The sequence below is a fragment of the Gossypium hirsutum genome, chromosome D08, assembly GCF_007990345.1.
Source record: "Gossypium hirsutum isolate 1008001.06 chromosome D08, Gossypium_hirsutum_v2.1, whole genome shotgun sequence".
Lineage (NCBI taxonomy): Eukaryota > Viridiplantae > Streptophyta > Magnoliopsida > Malvales > Malvaceae > Gossypium > Gossypium hirsutum.
In genome coordinates this window covers 49,987,833-50,000,978 of record NC_053444.1, presented here as the reverse complement: position 1 = coordinate 50,000,978, position 13,146 = coordinate 49,987,833, and the positions used below count along the sequence as shown (strand labels likewise).

General features: G+C 30.4%; 1 long non-coding RNA gene across 1 annotated transcript; it reads right to left on the bottom strand.

The window, feature by feature from the left end:
- Positions 1 to 10,943: 10,943 nt before the first annotated feature.
- Positions 10,944 to 11,625, bottom strand: LOC121219822 (uncharacterized). The gene is made up of 2 exons (XR_005916779.1): positions 11,512 to 11,625; positions 10,944 to 11,231 (listed from the first exon to the last, which is right to left on the bottom strand). It is a non-coding gene; the product is annotated as an uncharacterized lncRNA (long non-coding RNA).
- Positions 11,626 to 13,146: the final 1,521 nt, after the last annotated feature.

Here is a 13,146-nt window from a genome sequence, read left to right as displayed (position 1 = left end):
ATAATCAATTAATCATACTTCCACTCACTAATCCCCCATAAGAGAATTAGTTCCTCATGGATATCAAAAACATAATAAACTTGATGTAAAAGATTAACATTAATAGCAAATCAAGATACAAATGTTTAAGAGAATCCTGAACTGTATTAATTGAAGCATAAAATCCACAAAGAGTTGATCAAGTTCCACCAATTAGATCTCCCGACAAATGCAAAACTTAAAATAACCTAAAGCCTAAGAAAAATGAAAAACTAAAGGCTAAATTATAAAGAAATTTATATAGTATGAAAAGTTGTCCATAACAAGTGTTAAATGAGCTTATTTATAGAGTTAAGACTACCGTCATCCTCAACCCTAGGTCAGCTAACACTCTCGTGTTTAATATTTGATTGTGCAGACCAAAACGCCCCTGGCTCGTAAGTATTTCTCGTACAGGATCAATGTCGCGACACCTTAGCACATGTGTCGCGACACCGAATACAGTATACTCATACTCAAAGTAGCTTCAAGGGTGAGTCGCGACACTAAAGGCAGTCTTGGAATTCTTGCTCTTTGCTCCCTATGTTGCGACATCAAACTCCCTGTGTTGCAATACAGCGACTAAAATTACATTTTTTTATTGAATGTAAATGAAACTAAGAAAACTTAATTAAAGCATAATAAAAGTGTTTGTATTCAAACTCATCAAGTGCGAAAACTAGTTTAATCTAGTACACCAAATACGATAGATCACCCAGTTTATAGAAATGGGGTCCCGAAATCGTAATTTTCGACACCACTAACTTTCGAACCGTTACACTTTGATTAATTGCCATATAAGTCCTAAAGCCTTTTTCGATTAAAATTCTATAGCAATTGGACTTTTACAATGTAGTCTCTAAGCCTTAATTAACTATATTATCGACTAAATTACTTGATCATTCTTCACTAAATTTTCATACTAACTCTGTAAATAATCCTATCTTATATTTACGGACTTGGTTTACGAAAATGGGATTCCGAAACCGCTTTTTTTCGGTTCCATTGAAAATTAGATCGTTACAATTCTATTTTTTTTAAAATCAAATTATGACATCATAATGATATCAGTATTGCCACATGTTGCTGTCTAAAAGTGCCACTTGTACCATACTTGACACCTTTAGAAAAAAAAAACCAAAACTCTATCTAAAATGAAAAATCGAGTACCAACTTGAGAAAAAAATACATAAGTACCAACTTGGGAGAAGGTATCAAGTTTGGGGTCCAAATGTATATTTAAGTAAACTAACAATAAAGTAAAACTAAAAAAAGAAGACAATAAACAATAAAGCTTTTGTAAAAGCTTAGAAAACCCCAAAATCAAAATTTTTACAACAACTATGTTCGTAATATTAATTTTTCCTTTAAAATTTTCATTTTATATTATACCAAGTAAGACATGACATTTAATTTAACGATTAAATTGATTATTTTAGTAACGAAACGACCTTATTGATATAATTTTGATAGTTTAAGAATGAAATTAGAATATTTTAAAATTTGGGGACTAATTTAAAAAAGAGGGTCATGGTTTAGAGATGTCTAGTGTAATTAACTCTATATATAATTTGGGAATATAATTTTTATATTTTAATTTGATATAACTTAGTTTTCTATTATCATTAAGATTTGTATTTGGAATATTGACAGTGTTTTCTTTCTAATTTCATAAATAAAGTTGAAAAATAATCATTTGTTTAATTCTTTTTATTTTATTTTTTATTGGATAAATATGCTTTTTAATATTTAAATTTGTCTTCAATGTTCAAATGACATCAAATTTTCATTTTTTGTTCATGACAATACTCGAATTTAGCTTGTGTAACACATTTTAGTTCAATTTTACAACTCCTTTAAAATTGGATGATGCCAACCAATCAAAAGTTTAGGCTCATGACAAACATGTAGCATCGTTAATTGATTATTGTCATGTGTAACAACTTGGTTGATTCACATAATCCAATTTTAACATAATTACGAAAAATGGATTAAAATGCGTAAAGAAAATCCAATTTGGATAGTTATATGAATAAAGAACATATAAATATCAATTTAAACATTAAAGTTGTACTTAAATACAAAAAAACATATTTAGCTTTTCTTTAATCATCCTTTCTATCTAGTTTGGGTGGTTTAGTATACCATATATAACTTTCTTTATCTTGTTTTAAATTAAATTATTAATGTTATTAAGAAAACAATGCAAATAACGAGGTCAAATTGGAGTTCTTTTTAAATAATATATTAACAAGAAATTACTATTTTTATAATCATAATTTTATCACAAAATTCACAATAATAGTAATTTTGGAAATACGAAGTCATAACACATATAATAGTAATAATAGGGTTTAGGGATGAAAATCATAAGTTCACCTGTAATTACACTGGTTTCAATTGCAGATTGCAACACCTCTAATAGCAAATTGGGCCTTTGGCAAAGGCCCAAAGACCTGGGATAAGGAGAAACAGTGACGACTTTCCAAGTCATGAACTTAGTAAGCTAGTATAACATAGATTTAGTAAATAAATTTAATTCTAATACAGATTCTTAATAAAAAAATATGAAAATTACATAAATACACGAATTATCATATTTAAGCTAGCAAATGTATGCTGGGTTTTACAATATTTATCTTCAAGTTCATAGCAAATAGTGTATAGACCACTTCAATGAGACCAACAATGGTGAAACACTTGACATGATAATATAGAGACAAAGTGAAAGTTATTATTAAGAGGTTGAACGCCAGCTCAAGCAGCCTAGCCGGTCGGCCCCGTTCTGGTTAGCTAGAGCTTTATAAGTGGCCCCATGCTGTCATCTGATCTGAACCTGACTAGTTGTATAGGAATGGGGTTGTCCTCACTCAACACTTAAAGTACATTGCGGTTAGCACCAGAAACAAGTAGCTTTAAAAAAGAAAAAAGAAATTGCAGGTGTCAAATTGTGGGCGCCTAGTAAATGAATTTAAAAACACGATTTTTATGAACTTTAATGGGCTTAATGTTAAGGGAGCAGTGTGGGTGGTGGTGGTGTTACAAGTTGGCTAAGCAATGAAGATGGTGATGATGATGATGATGACAACATTGGTAGACAAACCAAATCAAACCAGCCGCACGCAGCACGATGTGAGTGGTTTTTCCTTTTTTTACTGATTGGAGTGGCTGCTAAAATAGGGGAGTTAATTTATAGAATGAAACAGAGGGGATGGATGGACGGATCAATGAATGGGTGTTTCCATTTTTACTTTTTATACAGTTACCATATGGTGGGAACTGTGGCAAAGCCTCTGTTTTGTCTAATGACTATTCCCTCACAAATCTCCAGATTTCGCGCCGATCCTACTGTTTTACCCCGTTTCCTTTCTTTTTCAACCACCCTGCTTTTATACTGTTGAGTGATAGCTCCCTTCTGCCATCACTCCTCCACTCCCCTAAGCATCATGTTTCTTTTTCTTCTTTTTTCCTCTCTCCCTTAACTTTTCCAACAAATAATATTTACTCATTACCAACAAAACACACTTCAACGAAATACGTAGTTAAAATTTTAAAAAAAGATGTATCCTTCGTCCATTGTAAAATCGACTTTAATTTTTTTTTAAATTACTTGACGATAAAATTGCAAAATATTTGATAATAATATAAACGTATATTAATAATTCTACATATCATATGAAAATCCGTGTTTAGAATATAGATATACCTCTAAAAATAATATTTAATAAATAATAAAACATATGAATTTTAACAAATAATAATATATATAATATGTACAGAATTAAAATAAAATAAAGCGTAAATTATAAGAATAGTCAATCAATTATTCTATTCATCCTATTTTAGATTTTTCGTGTTAATCACTTGATTTTTTTAAATTAATTATTTTAGTCACTCTTATCGTTAACTTAGTAACGGAAGTATAATGCACAAACTTTTTTATTAGTCTAATAACAAATTTAACCTTTCAATATTTACATATATATCAATTTGGTTCCAAATCTAAAAAATTTAACAGATCTAGCCCTTAATATTTACAACATTTGTTATTTTAGTTCTAATTTTAAAAATTATCAAGTATATTTAAAAAATCTTTAAAATATTTTTAAATATTTTAATATTTATATTTTCTTTTTCTCATTAACCAAACATATGAAAAAACCTAAAAATTAAAGGTATTTTTTTATTCTGTCTCTTTCGATTTAGTCTCTTTTTCTTTTATTACATTGTTCATCTCAAATGAATAGTTAAAAGCTCAAAATTAAAAAAATTTATAAACCTAAAAAATTGATTGGGATGACCACACTAACTCCGGCAGCCTTACTCTTTAAGGCTATAGTGTTCTTATGTCTTTATCATTTCTAACTCAAGCATTGGAGAGAGGTTGCAGGTCAATGCCATAACATTTGATATTTCTGACTTCATCAATTGAATGGACGGAAGAATAAAGTGGAAGACACTATTAAAAGTCATTTTGGGTGCAAAATTCTTTAAAATATTTTTATATTTACTTTTTTTAAATTATAATTTATATTTACTTTTTAAAAATTTTAAGACTTTTTAAATATTTTTTATAATTTTTATAATTAGGACTAAAATAAAAAATATTCTAAACATTGAGGGCTAAATTTGTTAATTTTTTTAGATTTAATATAAAATTAATAAAATGTGTAAACATTGGAGGCTTAAATTTGTTATTAGGCCAATAAAACAAAGTTCACGTTAAACTTCCATTAGACAACTAATGCAAGAGTAATTTTGAAAGTTTACTGATTAAAATAAAAAAAATAGTTGGGTGACCAAAATAGAGCGAACTGAATAGTTTGGTGACTATTCAATCTATTCTTATAGCTCACTCTAAAAACAAATCAGTTTAAATTATGAGTAAAATTTTTTAAATAGATAAATACACCTAATTAAGAATATTGAATGCACTCCAATTGCTTTTTAATTTGTATTGTAATTTTTCTATAGCATGTTAAAATGCTATTATGCTAGAAAGCATTATTTAACATGTTATCAAAATGTTATCAAATTGACGAAAGAAAAGTTCTATATTAAAAACATAGTAATAAAAAAACTCATTAATTTTAAATTGGTATTAAGTTAGCTTGTGACATAATTAATATATAAATGGCGTGGGTAAGAACATTTATTTTAATATTAAAATTTAAAAAAAATTAAAAATAAAAAATAATAAAATTAAAATTTTATTAATACTAATCTTATGATTCAAACCTCGCCATATGCAAATTATAACTTTGTAATCATGTATTTATGTTTTAACCCATATTTCTAATTTGATTTGGAAGAGGTTATTTTGTATTTTCTAACCAAGTAGAACATTTGCACGGTCCATTTCACCTTTATTTATATAATATTAGGGGTGAAGATAAAGTAAAAGATTTATGCCAAACAAATATTTGAAAAGAATTTTAACTACGGTTCAATTTTGTTATTAAAATATCATTTCATATTAATAATTATTATTAAATAAATTATTATTAAATAATTCGAAAATCCATTTTTAATTTTGTCCATGACATGGATAAATTTATTGTTAACCCATGTTTAGTGTTTCGTGAATATATAAAGTTAATTTAATCTATCATTTTTCTTTTTTCAGCATAAGTAATATATTAATTAAAAATTAAAATAATAAATAACCATTTTTGTATTATCATTATATTTAAATATTTAGATAAATTAATAATTCATGTTATATAAAATTTGGACATGTTTGCTGTCGAACAATATATATCTAGTTATATCATATTCTAACAATATAAATGAATCGTGTCATACTATGTATGACAATATTATCTTAAAGCACAAAGTCAATTGCATGGAGATAATTATGTGATTGGTTTTTAAAATAATATAACACAAAAGTTGAGTAGTTTCTAAAATTAAGGTAATTCATGTTAGAGTTAAATTTGTTAGTTTACTGGTTTGAATAAAGTTATTGATTCAGTTAAAATTTATTGTTGCTAGACTTTAGGAGTATCATATTAGTTGATATTTTCTAGTGATTTACGTATCATGTTTGTTCCTATTTTTTAATGATTTTTCAGTTGTAATTCAGCCTATATAAAGGTTTCATTATTCATTCAATAAAGTGCATCAGAATTCATATTATCAGAGTATTTCAAACTTTCATTTCCTCCTTTTATCCATCTGCTTAGTTTAACAGTGGTATCCGAGCTTGGTTTAAATTCCTGTGAGTGAGAAACGCAAAATTACAGCAGCAGCAACGTGAGAACAACAATGGCTTCAGAAAATTTTGTGCAGCCGACCATTCCTCATTTTGATGGTCACTATGATCATTGGAAAATGTTGATGGAGAATTTTTTGAGATTGAAGGAATACTGGCAAGTGGTTTCGGATAGCATACCAAAAATAGCCAGAGGCACAGCAGTGTCAGATGTGCAAAGGGCAAAAATAAAAGCGCTGAAGTTGAAGAATCTCAAAGCAAAGAACTATTTGTTCCAATCCATTGATCGTTCAATCTTGGAAACCATTCTCTGCAAAGACACTTCCAAGCATATTTGGGATTCCATGAAGAAGAAGTATTAAGGAATAGCGAAGGCAAAACGAGCACAGCTCCAAGATCTTCGTGTAGAGTTCGAAACGTTGCACATGAATGCCAGAGAATTAGTTACAGATTTCATCGCAAGAACGATGGCCATTGCAAATAAGATGCGGATTCATGGAGAAAGACTGGAAGATGTTACCATTATTGAGAAGATTTTTCGCTCTATGACAGCAAAATTCAATTATATTGTTTGTTCAATTGAGGAATTTAATGATACTGATGAACTTTCTATTGATGAATTGCAAGGATCATTGTTGATTCATGAGTAGAAACTGAACCGGCAAGACAAAGAGGAGCAAGTTTTGCAAGTCTCATCCAACAATCATTCTTTCTCTTCAAAAGGTAATGGTCGTGGCAGAGGAAGGGGCAGAGGCAACAACACATGCAACGATAGGCACTCACATTGCAAATATGAAGACAATCAGTTTTCATATTCTCAAGGAAGAGGAAGAGGTCATGACAATAATAATTCAACTCCTTTCAAGTCAAAGTCTGTAGACAAGTCAAAGGTTGAATGCTATAGATGCCACAGGTTTGGTCATTATAAATAGAGATGGTGGAAAATAATCTAATTTTACAAAAGAAGAAGAAGAAGAAGAAGAAGAAGAAGTCTTTTTGTTATTGGCCTGCCAAGTAAAAGAGCAAGTGAAGGAGGAAACAAATCAGAATTTGTGGTACTTAAATACTGGGTGCAGCAACCATATGTGTGGCAATAAGGCAGCTTTCTCCACTCTAGATGAGTCATATCGTGATTCGGTGAAATTTGAAGACAACTCTAAAGTCTAGGTTATGGGAAAAGGACAGTTGATTATCCAAGCCAAAAAGGAGTCTATTCAAACAATTTCCAATGTCCTTTATGTTTCAAATTTGAAGACCAATCTTCTAAGTCTTGGCCAATTGCAAGAGAAGGGTTATGAGATTGTGATAAAGAATGGAGAGTGCCGCATTTAATATGATAAATTGGGATTAATTGCCCAAGTTAAGATGACTGCAAACAGGATGTTTCCTCTCTATCTCAATACTATTCAACAATCATGCTTCTCAATAAAATAATGAGATGATGCTTGGCTGTGGCATTTTCATTATGGGCATCTCAATTTCGGTGGATTGAAAACTCTACAACAAAAGAATATGGTGACAGGTCTTCTTCAAATTACACGTCCCTTTCAAATTTGTGAAGAATGTGTGGTTAGTAAACAACACCGCAATCTACTTCCAAAAGGGAAAACATAGAGAGCAAAGAAGGCGTTGGAGCTTGTTCATTCTGACATTTGCGGACCAATAACTCTAACTTCTAATGTAGGTAATAGATACATAATTTCTTTCATTGATGATTATAGTCAGAAAAATTGGGTTTACTTTTTACATGAGAAAGGAGAAGCTTTTGAAGCTTCTAAGATCTTTAAAGCACTTGTTGAGAAAGAGGTTCACAACTCAATAAAAGCTCTCCATTCTGATCGTGGGGAGAATATAACTCACACAAATTTGCAGATTCTTGTGAGTTTCATGGCATAAAAAGACAGCTTACAGCAGCCTATTCACCCTAACAAAATGGCATTTATGAGAGGAAAAACTGCACTATAATGAACATGGTGCAAAGTCTATTGACAAGTAGTGGTGTTCCAAAGATTTTTTGGCCTAAAGAACTAAATTGGTGTATTCACGTTCTCAACAGGAGTCTCACATTTGTAGTTCAAAACATGACCCTAGAGGAAGCATGGAGTGGATGACGATCGACCGTGGATTATTTCAGAATCTTTAGGTGTTTAGCATTTTCCCATGTTCCAGATCAAAAGAGAAAGAAATTAGATGACAATGGAGAGAAATGCATTTTTCTTGGTGTTAGTGATCAATCAAAAGCTTATAAGCTTTATAATCCTAACACTAAGAAAATTTTGATCAGTCAAGACGTGGTTTTTGATGAAAATTAGTTATGGTCATGGAACACAAGTACCACCACAGAACAAATACCAACAAGCTTTGATGAAGAAAATGGTGAAGAAACAAATCAGCCTCAACAATAGCATGTTCCAGTAGATGATGCCACTTCTGAAATTACACTGACAGTGGACTAACAGTCAAAAACAATAGTTTATTCATGTTTCTGCCATGCACGAAGAAGGCCAACATGGATGTCAGATTACGAGGTAACCAAAACTAATCAATCTGAAGATGTTCTCACTCATTTTGCTCTATTTTCAGATTGTGATTCGACAACTTTTGAAAATGCTGTCAAAGAAGAAAAATGGCGAAAGGTGATGGATGTCGAAACTGCTGCAATTGAAAAAAATAAATACATGGGAACTTTTTAATCTTCCTAAAGGGCACAAAAAGATCACTGTAAAATGGGTCTATAAAACGAAATTGAAGGAGAATGGGGACATTGACAAGTATAAAGCACAGTTGGTGGCGAAGGGTTACAAACAAGAATTTGGTGTGGATAACAAAAAAGTCTTTGCTCCTGTTGCAAGGCTTGATATAATTAGAATGGTGATTGCACTGACTGCTCAAAACTCATGGCCCATGTACCAATTAGATGTGAAGTCGACCTTTCTTCATGGAGACTTACAATAACAGGTATTTATTGAACAACCTTCTGGCTATGTTAAATTTGGTGATGAGCACAAAGTTTATAAATTGAAAAATGCTCTATACGGACTAAAACAAGCACCTAGAGCTTGGTATAGTTGTATTGATGCTTACTTTCAAAGGAAAGGTTTTCAAAAATGTCCATATGAGCATACTCTATATACAAAGTGTGCAGATGGGGGGAAATGCTTATAGTATGCTTATATGTTGATGATTTAATTTATACGGGAAATGATAGGGCCATGTTTGAAGATTTTAAAAAGTCAATGATGACTGAGTTTGATATGTCTGATCTTGGAAAGCTACATTATTTTCTTGGCATAGAAATAGTGCAATCTGTTGATGGAATATTTATTTCTTAAAGGAAGTATGTTCAATAAATTTTAGACAGGTTTCAAATGAGTAATTGCAATCACATCAACACACCTTCAGATGTTGGATTGAAGCGTACAAAGAATCTTGAAGGAAAGAAGAATTATGGTACTCTCTTCAAGCAAATTGTAGGAAGTTTGATGTATGTGACAGCAACAAGGCCAGATATCATGTATGCAGTTAGCATTATCAGCAGATACATGGAGAACCCAAAAGAGTTACATCTTCTAGCTGTGAAGAGGATCTTTCGATACTTGCAAGGTACTTCTGATTTTGGGTTGTTCTACAAAAAGGGAGAAAAGTCAAGTTTGATTGGGTTCACTGACAGCGATTATGTTGGAGATTTAGATGACCGGAAGAGTACTTCGAGTTATTTCTTTATGATGGGTTCGGGTGCAGTCTCATGGTCATAAAAAAAGAAACCAATTGTCACATTATCAACAAATGAAGCTGAATTTGTAGCTGCTACTTCATGTACTTCTCAAGCCATTTGGCTAAGAAATATTCTTACTGGATTGCAGTTCAAACAACAAGGAGCAACAACAGTTTATTGCAACAATAGTTCAGCCATAAAGTTGTCCAAAAATCCAGTACTACATGGCAAAAGTAAACACATTGACGTGAAGTTTCATTTCCTAAGAGACCTCACAAAAGATGGGGTAATTGACTTCATTTATTGCAAAAGTAAAGATTAGGTTGCTGATGTATTTACCAAGTCCCTCAAATTGGCATCATTTGTAAAGTTCAGAAAAATGCTTAGTGTTTGCACTTTGATCAAGAATTAAACTGATCACTTACAGTATCAGTTTAAGGGAGGGCATGTTAGAGTTAAATTTGTTAGTTTACTAGTTTGAATAAATTTATTGATTCAATTAAAACTTATTGTTGCTAGACTTTAGGAGTATCATATTAGTTGATATTTTCTAATGATTTACTTATCAGGTTTGTTCCTATTTTTTAGTGAATTTTCAGTTGTAATTCAGCCTATATAAATGTTTCATTATTCATTTAATAAAGTGCATTAGAATTCATATTATCAGAGCATTTCAAACTTCCATTTCCTCATTTTATCCATTTTCTTAGTTTAACAATTCACACGTTAAAGAGCTGCTTAACTCGAGAGTTTAATGAGGTGAAACATTTTCAAAGTAAGAGTCTTACCTTTATCCTCATAACAACGGGTATAGATGTTGTGTTGGATTTAAGAAATCAAACCAAGTGTTTATAAATTGCATAAATGCCTTGATAACATTTGGGGTAAGTATATAACAATATTAATTCACAATAAAAACCAGTAAAAGTAAATAAATAGAGAGGCAGACTAATACCAAAAAAATTAATTAAAAATATATAAAGGAGAGTGGGATTCTTAACACAAAATTCAAGTTTATTAATATTGAAACGTTCTTGGAAGAGTAGATTGATATTAATGTAGGGCCCAATTTTAGCCCGGCACGCTAAAGAAACCAAAAACAAAAAAACAAAAGAATAAAAGACAACCCAAAACCCAATAACCCGTATGGCCCAATAAAATTAACCCTAGCCCAAAACACACACAAAAAAGAAGAAACCCTAAAATAGCCTCCAGCCGCAGCCAAGCCCTTCGCACTCCTCACACACGTCTGCGCCGTTACCGCCGGAGTGTCCGCTGGTTGACCTGCAAACAACCCAAAAAAAGAAACAAGGCAGTATATGGCAAGAAAATATTGAAATCGAATCAAGCAGATACTAGAAGATTTCTTTTTATTTTTTCTTGTTTCACGATTGCTATAAAAGCAATCTTAAAAGTATTGTAAGGGGAGAAGAAAAACTCTGTAAAGAATCAAAAAGCAATACACAAGCAGTTTTTTAGGTGATTTTCTCCATTTTTTTGTTTTTCTTTTTTCGATTTCCATTTTTTTATATATAAAAGATAAAATAAAAAGAAAATCACTGACCTGGCTTCGAGCGTCGGTCGTGGTGGCTTCAAGGTGGGCATGACGGCGGCGTGGAGGTGCTAGGGTCAAAACCCTAGCAGAGTTTTTTTCCCTTCCCCTTCTGTTGTTTTAAAGAAAAAGAAAAATGAAATAGAATTGTTTTTTTGAAAGAAAATTTTAGTTTTACTATTAAAGACAAAACGACGCCGTTTGGTGAGGGGATCCGCGCGTCAACCCGACCCTGTTCTAGGATCCGCGCATTTTCCTTTCAATGGTCCATTTGTGCATTTGGTCCTTCAATTTTTAAAACCGTTTTTAAATCAGTTTTTGTTTCTTTTTAATTTGGCCCGAATGTTTCTGCCTTTGTTCATTTCAGCCCATATCGTTGCACACCGTTTTGGGCAGGCGGATTATTTTCGATTTGGCCCTCCATGTAATTCGCGTGTCGCGATTTGGCCCATTATTTTGCTTAAATTTCATTTATTTCTTGTTATTTTAGTTTTTTTAACTATTTGGTCTTTTTTTTGCAATTCGTTGTTTTTTTTTAATTTATTTTCTCCTCATTATTATTATTATTATTTAATTATTATTTTTATGTACATACAAACATTTTTTTAATATATATACTTTTATATTTTTAATTTCAAAAACTTATTTTTACTTTTATAAATATGTACATACGTATACTTCTATATTTTTTATATTATTCTTCATTATTTTACCAATGTATATATAAATACATACACATTTTAGTACACATATTTCTCATATTTTATATTTCAAAACATACATTTATTTTCTATAATATATGTATACCCTTTTTATATTTTTATTTTGTTATAAATATTTTTTATTATTCTATATATATTCCATTATTTTATATACATATTGTACATATATATAAGTATTTAAATATATACGTATGCGAATTTTCATGATTTACCTATGTATATATACCTATCCATTTTCTCTATTTTGTAAATATATACACATATACATCTTTTTATATTTTATTTTATTTTCATATATATATACATGCATTTTTTAGGAATTACTATAAGTTTTTTTTGTTTTATATATTTCATTCCTTCTTTTTTTATATGTATACTTATATATATGCGTTTTAATATATGCATACACATTTTCAAATTTACTTGTATATTGTGCTTGTATAAATATATTTTGTAAATACATATACAAATATATTTTAAATTAAAGTATTTATTTTATATTGTACATTAACTTTTAACATACCCTTCGGAAAATATATCTTGGTTTTGTCAATATATCAAAATCATTTTCTCTTGATTCCAAGTTTTTTAAAAAAAAATAAAAGCAATATTCAAAGTTTGGGATTTTCGAGGAAATTGAGCCCTAACGTATTGGGTTCCGATTTTCTTTGTTAATCCTAAATAACCAAGAATACTCCTTATTCAAAATGCATAAGTATAAAAATCATTTTCGGGAACTTAACTTGTTGTGTCCTAACATATTGGGCATGACATATTGCTTTCTCGAAATGAAGACTTTCTTGAAAAATAAAAACGATATTCAAAGTTCGGAGATTTTGAGAAATTGTACACTAACGTATTGGGTCTCGATTTCTTCGCATGACTTGAACAATTGATTATCCTTTTCAGATTTCATCATTTGAGT